The sequence below is a fragment of the Macadamia integrifolia genome, chromosome 10 (assembly GCF_013358625.1).
Source record: "Macadamia integrifolia cultivar HAES 741 chromosome 10, SCU_Mint_v3, whole genome shotgun sequence".
Taxonomy (NCBI): domain Eukaryota; kingdom Viridiplantae; phylum Streptophyta; class Magnoliopsida; order Proteales; family Proteaceae; genus Macadamia; species Macadamia integrifolia.
The window spans coordinates 5,587,825-5,607,171 of record NC_056566.1 but is presented as its reverse complement, the minus strand read 5'-3'; the positions used below and the strand labels follow the sequence as shown (position 1 = coordinate 5,607,171).

The 19,347-nt window shown below is 40.5% G+C and overlaps 1 non-coding gene across 1 annotated transcript; it reads right to left on the bottom strand.

The window, feature by feature from the left end:
• Window positions 1-18,918: 18,918 nt before the first annotated feature.
• On the bottom strand, window positions 18,919-19,025 carry LOC122092572. The gene has a single exon (XR_006144225.1). It is a non-coding gene; the product is annotated as a small nucleolar RNA R71 (small nucleolar RNA).
• Between the last annotated feature and the right edge of the window lie 322 nt (window positions 19,026-19,347).

Below are 19,347 nucleotides of genomic sequence, written 5' to 3'. Positions count from 1 at the left end.
ACAACAACTACTAGGCCAGCATTGGTATGTCTCCGTTCGAAGCACAATATGGTAGGAAATGCCAAACTCCTCAATATTGGGACGAAGTTGGTGAACAACACATTCTAGGTCCAGACTTGAGACAGGTCAGTAGTGAGAAGGTGAATATGATTAGAGAGAGAATCAAGGCAGCTCAGTCAAAAAAAAAAGAGTTATGCGGATGTCAGGAGAAAGCATTTGGAGTTTGATATGGGAGACAAGGTATTCTTGTGGATCTCCCTGGTCAAAGGGGTAATACGGTTTGGTAAAAAAGGGAAGTTTAGTCCTAGATATATGGGACCTTATGATATACTGGAGAGGATAGAACTGGTGGCATATAGGATAGCTTTGCCACCAGAATTAGAGAGTACCCATAATGTCTTCCATGTATCCATGCTGAGGAAGTACATACCTGACCCAACTCATGTGCTCACCTTCATGCCCCGTGAATCGGACGAGGATTATGCCTATATAGAGCATCTGGAAAAGATTGTTGACTGAAAGGACCACATCCTCTGCAATCGTATTGTCTCATTCGTCAAAGTGAAGTGGATGAACCACCCGGAGCAAGAAGCCTCCTGGGAGCGGGAAGGTGAAATAAAGAAGTAGTATCCTGTGTTATTTGATTTACCAGGTATGTTCAATTTCGAGTATAAAATTCTTGTAAGGTGGGGGAATGTTACACTCGTGCCCTAACCCGGTATAATTTGAACTGTTGTGATAGGTCTTAGACCAGAAGTGGAAAGTACCATTGGGTTTTGGCTCGCGATAGCTAATGTGTAAAAGGGGGAGAGATGACCCCACTTGCTCATGTATTTCTTGCCAATCTAATTGGAGGGGATTCAAGCCTTTCGACCCTAGACAGTAAGTGACCCAACACACAACACCCAAGTCTTGGCACATACCAAAGTTATCGGAGGACCATACGCACAACCTAGGGCAAATACCCATGGAATAGCCAAGTGAGGATAACAGGCAGTAGAGCCACAACACTGCCTTGACCACCGAAAACAAGCCCACTGGAAATAGCCTAGGCTGGATCTAGTGACATTTTCGTTGGCCCTTTAGGCTGCTGGTTGGGTTTCGATGCCCGTGGGTCTCACCACCCACATTATGAACAACTCTCGATGACCCCACACACCCCCCCACACCTTCCCCATGACTTGTACACCTTATGAGTCTAAGGAGGTGGGCCTGCGTGTCCTGAATACCAGTTTAACTTACTTGGACCAGATAAGAACCAACCAAACAGACCCTAGTGGTTTGGCTTACTATAAATAAGAGAAGTGGGCTTCATTTCCCACTTCTCACTTGTCCAAATCGTGGGAGAGGGAAAGAAGAGGAGAGAAAGGAAGTGAAGGAATGTGAAGAGGAGGGAGGAGGAGATTGGAGCTCACCTTGGCTCCCGGCTTCGCCATTTCTTACCGGAGTCTTGCCGGAGGTAGGTGCTTCATCCTCTGCCACACTGTCCCTCTTCATTTTTGACCTAGCATAGTTGAGCATGGAGGTGAACAATGACCCCGGCACCTCCTGGAGCTCGGGGATTGTTCATTTCACTTCCCCAGTGTGATTACCGAGCTCAAACCAAGCTGGGTGAGCTCCATTAACAATATTGACCAAATGACCATCTAGGGTCTCCACCGTTCAATTTTCGTATCTCCCAAATTGCTCGGTAGAATCAAGATTTCTTTAGCTTAAAGTAAAGCTGGGAAGACCCTCTACAAACCCCATAGAACAAACCCCAATGATTGGGCTTGACCTGGAAAGCCCCAAACCTCATGGGCCCTTTCTGTGTTCTCATCGGAAACAACCACCAGAAAAAACCTGGGTTAAATCCGGTGGCATATTTTCTGTGAAGCCAGGCTCTTACGAGCCCTTTGCCAAGGCCACCGAAAATATGACTGATATTTTTGGTCGAATTTCTTGGGACCTCTATGATATTCCCAACACACATTAACACCCTATTACCTTTGTACCTAGGATAGAGGTGTGCACGTACAACGAGATCAAAAGTGAGTTGAACATCCAGTTGATACACTTGGAACCCGATTCAATCAACAACAACCGAGGTGAGGGATGGCTGACTTTTATTTTGTGGAGTGTTTAAATTATACAAATTGCTCACATGCGTTAGAACTCATGAATAATCTTTAATTGTTAATTGTATATATGAGTATGATAACATGTTACCAAATGACCATCTAGGGTCTCCACCGTTTGATTGCCGTATCTCCCAAACCGCTCAATGGAATAAGGATTTCTTTAGCTTAAATTGAAACTAGGAAGAACCTTTACAAACCCCATGGAACAAACCTCGACGATCGGGCCCGAGCTAGAAAGCCCCAAACCTCATGGGCCCTTTCAGTGTTCTCACCGAAAACAGTCATCAGAAACAACTTGGGTTGAATCCGGTGGCATATTTCTGATGAAGCCCAGGCTCTTATGAGCCCTCTGCCAAGGCCATTGGAAATATGACTGATATTTCCAGTGGAATTTCCCAAATTTTTGGTGGAATTTCACCTTGTTTCCTGTGGACTTCCCAAGACTGTCGAAGTTGACAGCACTTATGCCCTTTGGGTGTAATCCTTGTGGGACCTCTCTTATGTTCCCAACACAAGTTAACACCTGATTACCTTTGTACCTAGGACAGAGGCACGCATGTACAATGAGATCGAAAGTGAGTTAAACACCAAGTTGATACACTTGGAACCCGATTCAGTCAACAACAACCGAGGTGAGAGATGACTGACTTTTATTTTGTGGAGTGTTTACATTATAGAAATTGCTCACATGCATTAGAACTCATGAATAATCTTTAATTGTTAATTGTATATATGAGTATGATAACATCTTTACTTATTTGATTGTTATGATATGAATATGAGAATTTTGATATGTGATGTTTGTTGAGATGTGTGACAGGATCCGGTGTGGCCGAGGTGGTTTCGGTACCATGAGTGCTGTGTGGATGTTGCATTCCTGCGTTGATTATGTGCATTAGATTAGATGTAGTTACGAATTACACTTTGTGGCCGATGGTGATTCCGGTATTGTGTACTTTGAGACTGCATTTGGAAATAGGTACGCATTGTGGCTGATGGTAATTCTGGTATTTTGTAGTCCATACCCAACTGTTTGTTTACTAGAATAGGTATATAGTCGTGGATTACACTTTTTAGCCGATGGTGATTCTGGTATCGTGTACCCCGGGACTATACCTAGAAATGGACCTGCTTTGTGGCCGATGGTAATTCCGGTATCGCATGGTCCATACTAACTGTACCATTATGCAAGGCATGTAGAATATTTATGGTTATGTGACATTCCCTATGCTACGTCCCCTTGCCAACAGGGGTAAGGTGTCAGATAACCAAATAGTGGTATGTTTGATGAACCTTTTTGGAATGCCACACCCACGGTAAATTATGATTGTTGCCGGAGGTGGGTAATAGTTCGGCGTGATCATTTTTGGTGCCATGATTGCCAGGAGGGGGTTATCAGGGGTTTTCTGGGTGATCGATGGTCACATTCCAGGACCGGCTATCACACCTTGTCCTTCATATGGCATAGGTATGCTGGCACTGGATACCTCATTGAACCCTGTCAGCCTGTTTTCTCCTAGGAACCAACTCTATGTAATCCACAACACCACAATTATTAGCTATAAGATCAGAGTTACAACATATATTATAAGATCAGAAATAATGTCCATACCCATCCAGTGTTTCTATGTGATATCATAATTACAGTTATCCATAACACTATATATTACAGTAACCCATATCTTACAATTATCCCAATATAACAAAATAATATTTACACAAAATATATTTTCTCCCTGTATCATCTCACCAATCCTGGATCATCAAAAACTAATCTCCACAATTTCATATATATACACGAAAGAATGGTCAGTAACATGACTACTCCTCAGAACTGCAGTCCTCCATAAGCACAGTCATCACACTCACAATCGGGTCCATGACTGAATTCATCCTCCTGAGTATAGGCCAAGTGTTCCATGGCCATTGCCTCATGATCTGTGCTGGTAGTCGGCATAAGACTGCCCTCGTCATCTAGAGGATCAAAGTAATGGGAGGTGAGCACATCATGCTCAGTGAGGGGGTGGGGTAGGCAAGCACATGTAACTATATGATGCAATGCATGCTCCACACAGATAGATGATGCTCATGATTCCATTTATTGAACTACACTGCTCCCTAGTCCATTACTAAGTCTCATCACCTATGTATGGGTATAGTGCTATGCAACGTACATGGCATTCCATACCCTGTACGTTGGGCCTCAGGAATACAAGATCATTGCAGGCAGGAGCCAACCAGTCCTGGTCAGAGCCTCTGTCCCCCAACTAAACCCTAATTAGTAACCTCATAAAATAAGCACATCAGGCATATTGTATGCCGTATCCTGTCCACATCCGCTTCAGGTACAATACGTCATACCACGAATAAGTGCACTACTGATCAGACAGTCACATATTTCGGGATTAGTCTGTACCCAACCCCCTACAGACAAGGGGTTGTAGCACTTAAGGTGGTGGTAACTAACCCAGCATACTACATGATGCACATCCATTCACCACATTCACATACAAATTATGGGCATTGTTTGAATTTTAAAAGTAACCGCAAGCGTACGGATCAGTGTAGTTAACTGGTTGAACACAAGGAGCGCAGCCACTTTAGTTTTAGCTTCTTTTAGTAATGCGAAAGTCTAACAATTGATTATGGTGATCTACTTCTAAATACCATCCCAACACAAATGCATCTAAAAGTTTCCTAACCAACACATCTAGGAAAATTAGAAATTGGAATTTGGAATTAAAAATTGAATGACCTAACCATTCACATCTAACCCTAACCATTCGTCATCTAGGAGTTTAAATACTCAAATCATGTAATTAAAAAGGAAGTAACTGAAAGTAAAAGTGCTGAAAAGTAAATAAATAAAATAAAAAGGGAAAAAAGCTAGAAGAGGCACACAAGTAGGTATCTCTACTTAGCCCAAGGGATGGACCATAAATAATATGAGCTTCCCTACTTGACCAGAGAGTACTCTTACAAGGGCTTTTCTACTTAGCTTAGGGGGAAGGAATGCAATATAAATAATCAAAGTAAAAGGATGGTTCCATAGCTAGAGAAGGGCAAAGCCAACACATGCATCTAGCCAAGGACCTTGGGGGAAAGGGAAAGCGTCAAAGGAAAAATTGAAATTTAAATCATAAATTAAGAATGAATGGGTAGCAAGAAGAGGGAATGAGAGGGGGGGGTGAGAAGACTACTATAGAAGCCTACTTACTTGAACTTGAAAACTTAATTGAGATTTGAAATACTACCAATACTAAAAATCAGATCTGAAATAAAACAAATCTGAAATTGCTAGTACTAGAGAAAACAAAATCTAAAAGAGAAACTTGAACTTGAAAGAAGATGCTCCACAGCTTGTTCTTATCACCAAGAACTAAACCTAGAACTAGAGCTTGAAAATTACAATTTTAATTGCATAAAACATAAAATTAAAAGACTAAATCAAAGACAAAAGTGCTTGCATTCATTAAATAAAAGAGGAAAAGTGCTTAATAACAAAAAACTAAAACTAGAACTAAAGGGAGAGAGAGAGAGCAACTAAAAAAGAAAACCCTAAGAGAAGTGCCTCCCTTTCTTACATAATTCTTATTTATAGGGAAGGGGAGAATAAATCCAACGAATTGGGTTTCTAAAAGGTCGGATTTTTTTTGAGATTGAGGTGCTGATGTGGAGGGGAGAGAAGAGGAAAATCATGCAAGATGGGAGACCAAACGATTTTCTCTTTATTTATTTTTTATTTATTTTTATATATTTTATCTCTTGTTTCCTATTTTTCCTCTCTTTTTCTCTCTCTCCTTCAAACTTGCGCACAACCCTTGGACGATTTCCTCTGCTTGCTTGATGATTTGGACATAGTTGTTGATAATATGGAGGAGAGAGACATGATTTGGACAGGATTTATTTCTCTTTTTTTTTTCTTTCCTTTTTCTCTCTCTTCTTGCATAAGAAACCCCCCTTCGGTCGAATTTCTCTTGCTTTTCTGTGACCAATCTTCTAATTTAATGGGAAATCTCCTCCATGGCCTTGGTCTTTAAGTGGTTGGAAAATATGAGAGCAAAAAAAAAAAAAACAGCTAAAAGGCTCGAACTTGAGACCTCCTAGTGAACATGAGATTTTTGCATACCACAGCTCAACTACGCTAAGTAGTTGTTACCAAACAAGAATCTTTAATTACTCAAGGGGGTCCATCGATCCTTATTGGCATTTGGAATATTCTTTTGTACCACTAGGACAACTGCAGAAGGGTTAGCCTACATCTCGGTTCAATTATGGTCTATTATTCTTTTTCTAGCCCAAAAAGAATAATTACGGTACAAGTGCCAAAACGAATGCGTACTTTTAATGCAACACATCCATCTTGCTCAGAATTTCATGCTCTTCGCATCCATACAAAGAAACTAGACCTCTTTCATGTAAAATTAGAGATATAATGTCTGATTATCCTTAAGGCCTTTAACATTCAAAATCTACAAAAGGAGAGTAAATTCTAAGTATGTAAAAATGCATGCTTTTATACCCTAGATTTCACACATAAATGTGCTCATCAGGCACCTGCACGTGACCCATCTTACCTACCTTACCTTTCACATTTCAAGTCCACCAATTCACTATAATAGAGATCATCAAAATAAAAGATAATGTACAAACATAAAAAATTTATGCATGAACATACAATGCAGGCAAAAGGAAAAATATAAGAAACAATCAAAAAGAAGAGGTCGGGGCACCCACTCAGTTTGGTACTCTAAAATAGGTGACTTCCCTTCTTGTGCTGAACAAGCTCCCTCACTGCTAATTAGATTTCCTAAAACCAAAAATATATTCATATATAGTATTAGAATCAAATTGAAATCATTCATTTCTAATAAGGTCATGTCTAACTTCCTTTATGTGTTATACATGTCCTCTTTAATTCCAACAGACTTCAGTTAAATTTTGGAAGAAATCTGGTCTCTAGAAGCCTAACCGGCTAGAGACTCTAGAACCAACTGACCGGCCTGTGGTCTCCCACCGGTTGTCCTAATTCTGCAGAAATTTGATTTTGCCAGTGTCCAACTGAACTTCACTTCTATAATTGGTTCTTACTTCTCTTCTTTGAGGTTGAAATTGCTTAATACATATGTAATAACTTAAATTAGGCTTTCTTTTAATCCATTCCACAAATTCCATTGTCCAATTCTTGGGCTACACATGAGATTTAATAGAAATTAGAAATTTTCTCCCAAATTGAGCCCGTTATACATGTTAATTTCTGAATTAGAGATGGGATATCAGTCAATTTCATGATCCATCTTCAATTTCTCTTGCATGGATAGAATCAATCTCTAATTCTTCTTGCATGTGTCTCTAAAACCACAAAACAGTGAAATTCAAAGGGGATTTCACTGCATTCACATATTAAATTTCTGTTTTATGGATTTTGATTAGAAATCTTAGTCTTTCAGTCCTATCTGGCCTTGATTAGTGAGAATCCCATTTCAGATTTAAGAATTTCTTCCCATTTCTATCACAGGGACAAGTTATCATCTACTCTAAGTCCTTAATCCATGCTGAATTCCACCAATTTCTCCTTAATCCCCTAATTCAGCTAAATCGGTTGCTTGAATCACCAATTTTAACAATAATTTTACCATTTCATTCCTTACACTAGGTTAGATTCTTACTTGGATGAAGAATTACCCAGCTACTGTCTCAAAAGCCACAACTCTCTCTTAATCTTTTCTTCCTCTCTTATTTCCTTCTCTTCTGTTCTTCTCCTTCTTCATTCTCCTTTCTTCTTCTTGCTATGCATGTGAGAAATGAGAGTTTTCCTAACCACAATAGTCAGTGGTAACCCCTATTTATAATACTCTCTCCCACCGATTTGCTCGGTGGAGAGATATATGTTATATTATATATATAATAGTAATATAACTCTTATAACTCTTATAACTCCTATATATATTACTCTTATAACCTTATTAGAAATGAATGTTTTCAATTTGATTCTAATACTATATATGAATATATTTCTGGTTTTAGGAAATCTGATTAGCAGTGAGGGAGCTTGTTTAGCATAAGAAGGGAAGTCACCTATTTTAGAGTTCCAAAGTAAGTGGGTGCCCCGACCTCTTCATTTTGGAGTGTTTCTTATATTTTTCCTTTTGCCTATATTGAATGTTCATGCATAAATTTTTTGTGGATTTGCATTATCTTTTATTTTGATGATCTCTATTATAGTGAATTGGTGGACTCGAAATGTGAAAGGTAAGGCAGGTAAGATGGGTCACGTACAGGTGACCATAATTTGTGTGTGAATGTGATGAATGGATGTGTATCACGTAGTATGCTGGGTTAGGTACCACCACCCTAAGTGCTACAACCCCTTGTCCATAGGGGGTTAGGTACGAACTAATCCCGACATATGTGGCTGCCTGATCAGCAGTGCACTTATCTGTGGTACAACGTACTGTACCTGAAGTAGATGTGGACAAGATACGACGTACTATATGCCTGATGTGTTTATTTTATGGGACTACTAATTAGGGGTAAGCCAGGGGACCAAGGCTCTGACCAAGACTGGCTGGCTCCTGCCTACAACGAGCTTGTATTCCTGAGGCCCAACGTACAAGGTAGGGAATGCCACCTACGGTGCGTAGCACTATACCCATAGGTGATGAGACTTAGTAATGGACTAGGGAGCAGTGTAGTTTAATAAATGGAATCATGAGCATCATCTATCTGTGTGGAGTATGCATTGCATCATATAGTTGTGTGTGCTTGTCTGCCCCACCCCCTCACTAAGCATGACATGCTCACCTCCCTTTACTTTGATCCTCTAGATGTTGAGGATAGTTTTATGCAAACTACCAGCATAGATCATGAGGCAATGGCCATGTAACACTTGGCCTATACTCAGGAGGATGAATTCGGTCATAGACCCGATTATGAGTGTGATGACTATGCTTATGGAGGACTGTAGTTCTGAGGAGTAGTCATGTTACTGACCATTCCAAGATTGGTGACATGATACAAGGAAAATATATTTTGTGTAAATTATCTTTTGTTATATTGGGATAATTGTACGATATAGATTACTGTAATATAGTGTTGTGGATAACTATAATTATAATATCACATAGAAACAATGGATGGGTATGGACTTTATTTTGATCTTATAATATTTGCCGCAACTCTGATCTTTAGCTAATAATTGTGGTGTTGTGGATTACCTAGAGTTGGATCCTTGGGGAAAACAGGCTGACTAGGTGCAGTGAGGTATCCAGTGTCGGTGTACCTGTGCCATATTGAGGGCAGGGTGTGACACCAGCAGACTCCTAATCATGACTAGGGATATTATTGCTGGGTGACCGATGTGTGGGTACTGGGACCACACATACAGCCTTATGTGTCATAGTAGCATTTACCAGTTGTATTATTAGGTGGTTTAATAAACAAATGGATTGCATCATTCACATCATGGACTATGTGTTTAATTACTATATTCATCATGAATTATTGTACATGTGATTGTTTGTGCATGAACGCCACCCCTCACTGAGCAAGCTGGAAGCTCACCCCACGTATATGCCACTTTTAAATGATGATGCAAGTACGATGGTGCCCTTAGGTGGTGACCTGACTTCCTCTGGTCCCAAATACGAAGTAGGTGACTGATGGATGCTAGATGCCAAGGAGCAAAACTAGGACTGTGCCTGTGATCACTATGCATACGCGGTACCCTTAGATGCATAGTGTATTTTTGTGATTTTGATACCGAACTATTTTTTGGTGTTCTTTTTGGGCTTATTATGTATAAGTTGTGAATATTTGTAAGTGGGATGACATGGTTTTAATTATGCACTATCATTAAATAAATTCCCCATTTTAAATTTATGATCCACTATTATACTCTGATTCCACTACAAATGGTTTGGTTCGGGTTGCGAGATTGTGAATGTTAAGGCTGCTATCAGAGATTCTGGTAGGTTAGTAAGACGGGTAAGCATCTTACTCACACCACTAGTATCCCTAATGGTGAGTTAGGATTACTGGAAGTGGGGTGTGACATTTCTTATTTCACCATTCTGGAGGTTGGTTCTCAGGGTGCTTAATGAGATGATCTGCAAAAGGCCTGTCTCTATAAAAACCATGCTTCTCAAAGTACTTTCTTAGGTTCTCCAAATTCCAGGCTTTCAGAACCATTTCACCCTCGAGAGTTTGCAGGGGCGTACTACTTTGGAAATGACATATGGACCCTCCTAGTTAGCACTTAACTTTTCCTTATGTCTTGGGTCTGAGATTTCTTTCCTTCATAGGACAAAGTTGCCAACTTGGAACTCTGACTTTTGAGTTACAGAGCCACTTAGTCCTCCTTTATATGCTTCATTTCTCATAGCTGCCTCTTCTTGCACTTCGTCTAAGAATTCTAGGTTGGCGCACAATCCCTCTTCATTTGTGTTTTCGTCGAAGTTAAGGGACCTGTGAGACCCTGCCAAGACCTCAACTGGTGCTAAGGCCTCCATTTCATAAGATAATTTGAATGGCGTTTCACTCATTTGGGTCCACACTGTTGTTCGATAAGCCCACAACACACTGAGCAGCTTGATCGCCCACCTTTTTCATTCTAGCTTGAGCCTCATATTTAGTCCGTCTAACATAGTTCAGTTGGACACTTTGGCTTGACCACTGGACTTAGGGAGTCCCACAGATGTGTTGCAGAACTCTATGCGGTAATCTTTACGAAATTCCCTAAATGTCAGGTTATTAAACTGCTTCCCATTGTCAGTTAGGAGGATCTTCAGGATCTGAAACCGATAAATTATGTCATCTTGGATGAATTTCTCCATGTTCTCTTCTATGATCTGTGGGAGTGGATGAGATTAGATCCATTTTGTCAAGTAGTTAATGGCCACTATGAGGAATTTCACCTTCTTCAATCTGGGTACAAATGGTCCTAGGATATCCATTCCCCACATCGCAAACAGTATTGGGTTTTGGATGGAGGATAACTCGATGGCCGATCGCCATGTTATCAGGGCATGGATTTGGCAGGACTAGCATTTTTGAGCATATTCCATCGCATCCTTCTGCATTTTTGGCTAGTAGAATCCCTGCATTAGAACCTTGTAGGCTAAAGCTCGTCCTCCTAGATGGCTTCTGTAGATTCCTTTATGCACTTCTCATAGGGCACGGTCGGCTTCTGATGGGCCCAGGCATTTAAGGAGTGGGCCCAAAATCGTTCTTTTGTACAACTCCCCTCCTTCTCCTAAGGTATATTTAGCTGCTCGGTTATTCACCTTTCGTGCTTTAGCATGGTCCTTTGGTAGATAATTGTCTTTTAAGTACCTCACAATCCGGGTCCATCCAACATGGTTCCTAAGGCACACAGTGTAGTTCTTCTACTTTGTGGTTCTTCTACTTTGTGGGCCAGTTTCTCCATTACCTCAATGTGTACTGTTTGTGCTATACTTTTGTAGTTTGTTGTTGCTAGCCATGATAGGGTGCTTGTGGATGTATTCTTTTCCCTAAGCAACTGTTGGATTTCACATTTAGCGAATAGTGAGGTCAAGTTTCTTACTACCTTTAGATAGTTGGCCATCCTTGCCTCCTTCGCCATGTAATCACCTTTACTTGATTAACCACGAGCTGTGAGTTGCTATGGACCAAGAGAGCTTCTACCTGCATGAAACGAGCTAGCCGGAGCCTATTATTAATGCTTCATATTCTACTTCATTATTGGTGGCGGTGAAGGTGAAGCATAGAGCGTACTGGATTTTGAACCCTCTAGGGCTAGTCAAGATGAGTGTGGCTTTGCTCCTTGTTCTGCTGCTCGAGTTGTCCATGTCTTGTGGCACGTGGTCGGTTCATCTTGATTCTCCTTTTCATTGTCCATCAAGGTGCATTTTACAACATAGTCGGTTTTGGCTTGTCCCTTTATGGCTGCGAGGTTAGTAGTCAATGTCATGTTCACTTATGTTGATCGACCAACTGACAATTCATCCTGATATATTGGGTTTATGTAATATTTTCTTTAGAGGTTGGTCGATGAGCACAATGATCGAATGGGTCTAAAAATACGATCTCATTTTTTGTGCAATGAAAACTAGGGTGAGCGCCATTTTCTTTGGCCCAGGGTATCTTGTTTCTGCATCCATGTGCATGTGGCTGATGTAGTAGATAAGCCTATGCTGCTTATCCTAGTCTTTCACTAGGGCCACGCTAATTGTTATCAGTGAGGCCACAAGGTAGATGTACAGTTGGTCTCCCGATTCTACTGTATGAGAAGCGGTGGTTAGGTGAGGTAGGCCTTTAAGGCCTTGAAGGCATCCTGACACTCGGAAGTCCAAAGAAAATCCTTTGGGATTCATAAACCATTCAACATCTTGAAGAAAGGCCGACACTTATCCCTCGATCGAGAGACAAAACGACTGAGGGCTACCACCCGACCAGCCACTTTCTAGACCTCGCAGACGGTTCGTGGTGGGGCCTATCATGTATAGCCTGGATCTTGCTTGGGTTTGCTTCTATTCCACTCTTTGAGAATATAAACCCTAGGAACTTGCCTGAGGTGACCCTGAATGAGCATTTTGTGGGGTTTAACTTCATCTGATTTCATCGTAGCACCTTAAAAGCTTCCTTTAGATTGTTTATGTGCTGATCAAATTTTATACTTTTAACAAGCATATCATATATGTAAATCTCCATGTTTCTCCCGATCTATTCTGTAAACATGGTGTTGACCATTCTCTGGTGGGTAGCCCCGACATTCTTTAAGTCGAATGACATCGCCTAGTAATAGTAATTTCTTTATTCGGTCAGGAATGACGTCTTGTCCTCATCATCTTCCTTCATCCTGATCTAGTTGTATCCAGAAAAGGCATCCATGAATGTCAGCATCTCATCAATGAGCTGATCAATTCTTGGGAGTGGATAGTAGTCCATTGGATAGGCTTTATTGGGATCAGTGTAGTCGATGTAGATCCTCCACTTTTGTTCAGCTTTGAGACCATCATGATATTGACGAGCCACATAGAGAGCCATACATCCTTGATGAGGCCCGCAAAATTTTAGTTTCTCCAATTCTTCATTAATGATTTTTTCTCCTTCAGAAGCAAAATTTCTCCTTTTTGTTGTATCAGCCTCTATCCTTGGTTTACGTTGAGAGTGAGTTTGGTGACATCCCTGGGGATGCCGAGCATATCCTGACCAACTATGCGAAGACATCTGGGTTTTCTCTGAGGAAATAGAGTATTTCCTAAACCTTGCTTGGACTCAGCCAAGCTCTAAGTTGGACAATCTGGTCAGGATCCTCGAATAATGGTAGTTGCACCAGATCTTCCATAGGTTCTCCCCACTACTGGCGAGACTTGTCTCGGACGTTACCCATCTCAAGTTTGCATACATGTGGCATGTCGGCATTTAACAATTATGGAACCATAATTTATGGTGGCTTGAAATCAGTTTCCCATAGACGGTGCCAATTTGTTGCTGCTGGAAATCATCTTAGGTCTCATTCAATCTTGCAAAGATGAGAAGACACAAGAGAGTGAGCATCGGGCTAGTCCGATAGGGGACTCTCCGATGCCTAAGTTAAACTTCTGTGCAAACAAATAATTCTCTCAAGAGTAGAAGAGAATCCATCATTTAGACTAGGGTTTACCTGGGTTCTTATAGTCTGTGATGGTGTTTATTTGATGAAGAGTCCCACTATAGCAGTTTCCCATTGTAGGTAGGAGTCTGATTCAATTGTCGTAGTAGGAAAGTGTTTCTTGGAGAGCATCCTAGATATGGGAACTCTGCGATCATATGTGTTGCCTCTTGGAATCGGATCAAGATATCCGTTTGAGGGGGAAAAGACCTGTGGGCCTCTCTACCTCCCCTGGATCGACCCACATCTAATGACTTATGTGCCTTGAGTGATGGATCCTCTTAGGGGGGTTGTCATTCGTCATTGGGTTACTGACTGAATGACCTGATCGTCATGTGCTACCAGCCATATACCAAGGACTGGTTCGTCGATGTCCATCCTTGGTGTTTTTCATTCATTTGATAATGGGGATTGCACTTGTTCCCCCAGTCGCTCACTATTGGGGTGACCAGATAGCCGGTGTTACCCCTCTTTGGTTCTTGTTCAGCCCGTATTATCTTGTTTCTAGGCGGCTCCAGATATTTTTCATAACAATTACTTATGCTTCCAAGAATTTTCTAGCGATTAATATTCTTTTTGAAAATCACCGATCTCATTGAGTTTATGTTAGCACTAATAGGCTACATTAATCTTGTTTCATTCTATTTCTTGACTTGTTTATTTACCTCATTGCTGTTGAAATTAACATTCCTCTACTTAAATCATCCATTCCCTTGATATGACACAACTTATAAGCGTTCACCTTATATTTAGTGGGCAAACAATAAGTTTTAGTTCACTTTAATACCAAATAAACCCGTGTTTCTGCTCGTGTATTTTTATGGAGCACCATATTAAATGCGTATTAAACATGTATCTTATCATTATCATACACCTTTTATTGCATCGGATTTTTTTAAAGTATTATTACCATAGATTTGCTTAATTTCCATACGTATGTGTTCTATTATTGTCATTCCCGAACTTACTAACTATGGTCAAGAGCCTACCTTGAGCTAGGTTAGGGTCTAGGTTAGCTGTTTTCTGCCCCTATCCCAGGCCCAAACTCGATTCGAGCCAAGCTTGGGTTGTAAACTCAGTATGAGTCATTTAGGGTGCGAGAAGCCTGTCAACTTGTGTTCTCCCACACCAAGACATATGGGAGTATGGGATGGCCTGTTAGGGATAGGGGCAAATTTTCATAGCCGACGCCATGTGTCTTAGTGTAGAGAATACAAACAGATAGGGTTCTATTATGGCAAAAAGTACTCACCAGTGATAGCCCGCCACATGGATCTAGTGGGTCAAAGCAAGTCCACGACCAACTGGCCTTGGAACGAGGCAAGTCAATCGAAAGAGTACGATTGAGCTACATTCCCAAGGAGTGATCCCTATTTGGGATGGGTATAGCATGACCGACCCTCGCCCATGTATGGTGGGCCAACTATTGAGTGGCCAAGGTGCACCTACAAATGAAGGTTGGCAAGCAGGAACGGAGGAGTCATATCCAAGCTATTGTTGGTGCTCTAGGAAGGACAACATCTGAGCTGCATTCAAGTGGTCGGACTATAACCACATTCACAGGCCTGGCATGGAGAAGAATGGCTAGCCATCGGGCACTTGGTAGAGGTAGCTCAGCAATTGAGCTACCGAATCAATGTCACTTGGTATTTGATACTTGGAGAATTCCTTGATAAGAGAACACATTTGCTATGAGGAAATGTATTCCTAATCCAATATGTAATCTCCAAGTGAGGATTGGATCTCTCCTAACCAAGATAGGACACTTGTAAGGACTCCAAATCTTTCCTAGAAGGAAGGAGATCTCCAACATCACGTAGGATATGGAGCTCCTATAAGTGGGATGTCTTCCCAATATGCTCTCTCCATGTATAGATTTAACCATCTCGGAATCCTACCAAAATAGGAACTGGCCTAATTTGGATTCTCCACTTTCGCCACTCCACAACTTTATATACCTAGGTAAGCATCCCTTTCACAGGGATTGAATCTTCTTCCATTCAACTGGAATTACTGTCATGGAGAGATTTAACTTAGACATTGGAGAGTCCCTTGCCAGATTAGCCCGACGCTCACTCTCCTATGTTTGTTCCTCTATATAGGACCCTATAGGAGGCTTAGGATGGTTTCTTATTGCAACAGATTGGTGTTGTTTGTGGGAAGCGCTTATTGGTCAAGCCACTAACTCAAAAGCAAATGCTTCTATGCAGTGGACGTTTAATATCTGTCCCTCCCATAGGACAGGAGGGCCAATGAGGACCACTACATAGAGATGATCCTCCTCCATCGACGCCTAACGTGGGTTTGTCCCAACTAGTGAAAAGAGAGAACCATCAATCAACAGGAATTTAGGTCCCAATAGCTGGGGGAATTGCGCCTCCATCTTTGTCACTTGTGCAATTGAACATTGATGTGCCAATGATGAGCACATTTATGTGTGAAATCTAGGGTAGTAAAACATACATTTTACATATTTAGAATGGAGCTACCTTGGGTTTTACTCTCTTTTTGCAGGTTTTATATTTTCAAGGCCTTAAGGACTATCGGACGCTATATCTTCAATTTTACACGTAAAGAGGTCCTATTTCTTTCATGGTTGCGAAGAGGACGAAATTCTGAGCAAGATGGACGTGTTCAATTAAAAGTACACATTCGTTTGGTCACCCGTACAAATGATTATTCTTTTTCGGGTCAGAAAAAGAATAATGGATCAGAACTGAACCGAGATGCAGAACCAGCCCGTTTGCAATTGTCCCAGAGGTACAAGGAATACTCCAAATGCCAACAAGGATCGATGGACCACATCCTTAAGTGATTAAAGATTTGTTTTTGGTAACAACAACTACCTAGCTTAGTTGGTGAGCTATGGTGTACAAAATTCTCTTGCTCACCAAGAGGTCTCAAGTTCGAATCTTATGGTTGTTTTTTTTAGAAGATTTTGTTGAAGATTTTCTGCTTTAGAAGCAAAAAATCGTGGAAGGGTACACAAGAAAAAAAAAAAAAAAAGAGAAGCAAAATCGTGGAAGCAAGAAGAGAAGAAAAAAAAAGGAAAGAGAAAAAAATGGGAGAACCAAAAATTGTCCAAATCTTCTCTCTCCTCCACATCATCACCAAAGATTGTCCAAATCACACAAAGGAAGAAAAAAAAAGTCGTCCCTAGGAGAGAGAAAAAAAAAGAAGAAAAATAAATTAGAAGAAAAAGGAAAGAAAATAAGCAAAAAAATTTTAGGAAATTTCTCAAAATTTATTTCTCTCTTCTCTCTCCTCCATCTTAGCACTTTTGGACTCAAAAGATCTCACAATCAATTGTGGGTTTCTCTCTTTTAGGAAAGAGAAAATTGTTACCCTACCTCTCCATTCCCTATAAATACAACTCATGTAAGAGGAGGGGAGACAATTCATTCTTCTTCTAGTTTTTTTTTTAGTTGCTCTCTCTCTCCCTCTCTCACTCTTTGGTTTTAGTTCTTCTCTATTTTTCTTTAATCACTTTTGTAATAGTTTTTTTTTTTTCAATTAATGCAAGTACTCTTTTATTTTTATTCAGTTCTTTTTATGTTTATGATTTATGCAATTGAGTTGTAATTTTTTAAGTTATAGTTCTAGGCTTAGATCTAGGTGACAAGATCATGAGCCGTGGAGCAATTTTTTTTCAAGTTCAAGCATTGATTCAAGTAAGTAGGCTCCTTCAGTAGTCTTCTCTCCCCCCTCTCATTCCCTCTTCTGACTACCCTTTCTTTCTTAATTTAGGATTTTTATTTTCAGTCGTTACATTATTGCTATCCCTCTCCCCCAAGGTTCATGGCTAGTGTATGTGTTGGCTTTGCCCCTCCTAGCCATAGAACCATCAATTTATTGCTTTTATTTTAATTGTCTCCCTTTCCCTAAAGCCAAGTAGAGAAACCCTTGTAAGAGTAACTCTCTGGTCAAGTAGGGAAGCTCATATTATGATGCATCCCTCGGGCTAAGTAGAGAAACCTGCTTGTGAGTCTCTCTCTAGCTTTATCCCCTTTCTTTTACTTTATTTTTATTTCAGCATTTTTTTCCTTTATTTATTATTTTATTTTTTTTTAATTGCGTGGGTTGTTTACTTTTAGTTATTTATTTATTTAATTTTAATTGTGTGGCTTGCGTCTTTAAATTCTTAGATGACGAATGGTTAGGACGTTATTTTTAGGAGGCGGTAATTAGAATTAGATCACAACCATTAATCAGTTCACTTTCGCATTATTAAAAGAAATAAAAAAATAAAGTGGCTGCTCTCCCTGTGTTCGACCCGTAGCTACACTGATCCGTACGCTTGCGGTTACATTTTAAATCTCAAACAAGTTTTTGGCGCCGTTGCCGGGGAGACAGTTCCATGTTATTTTTCACTTTCTTTTGGTAAATCGGAGTGCTTTGTTTGCTTTGTTTTATATTTTTCCTTTTCTTTTATTGAATTCCTGAGAAGAACAACTTGCAATAATAGTTGTATCAGTGGAGGTCGCCATGCCTCACAGTATGATAAAGACAGGTTTCGCCCTGTAGCAGTACCTCAGGAATTGACCTGAGCAACCCCGGATCCCTGCCGGTAAGCTCCCAAAAAGCAAAAAAAAAAATCAAAAAAATCATCAAAAAAAAGTTTTGCTATCCATTCTTTTGTGCTTGTCTTACTTTAGTTGTGGGTAGTTTTTCTGTTGCATGAGTGTTAAGTGGGTACGTAATACTAAGAATCGGTTAGAAAGAAGAGATCCAACAAGTAGTGACCCTATACGTTTGCTCTCTTTAAAACCCTTCAATATGGGAGACCAACAGCAAAACCCTTCACCTAAATCTCTGAAAGATAGGTTCTACCCTGCTAGAACAGCCCAACCTTCCTGTATAGTTCTACCACAAGCCCAGGGCAATAATTTTGAACTCAAATCTCAATACATCACTATGTTGCCCCACTTCCATGGGTTGACCTCTGAGGATGCATACCTATTTCTAAGGGAATTTGAAGAGGTATGTGTTCTAATTAAGATCCAACAGCTTTCTGATGATGCTGTTAAGCTTAGGTTTATCACTTTTGCATTGAAAGACCAAGCTAAGAAGTGGTTGTATGGATTACCCACAAATTCCATAACCTCATGGGAACAGTTCACAGTTGTCTTCCTTAAGAAGTTTTTCCCAACTCACAAGACCAATAAGCTTAGAAGTGATATCCTTCAGTTTAGGCAAAAGCCTAGTGAGTCATTTTCCAAGCTTATGGAGAGATTCAAGGATCTACTCCAAGAATGCCCTCACCATGGCCTAGACCTATGGCATTTATGTCAAATAATTTATGAGGGTATTGATTACCCAACTAAACAAATGATAGAGTCTATGTGCCCTGAGGGATTCACATCCTTTACAGATGAAGGAAAGGCATGGGAATTCTTACTTGACTTAGCTGACAAAACCCGTGAGTGGGAATCAACCCAAGAGAGTGAAAGAACCATAGGAGGAAAAGGATATTTTGTGGATGGGATAGTAGCCAAGGAAGCCCATTTGGATAGCCTAATCAAGAGGATTGAGGCTATTGTTCCTAGAGAGCCATCATCAGTCAATTTAGTTAAGATTTGTGCTTGGTGCCAG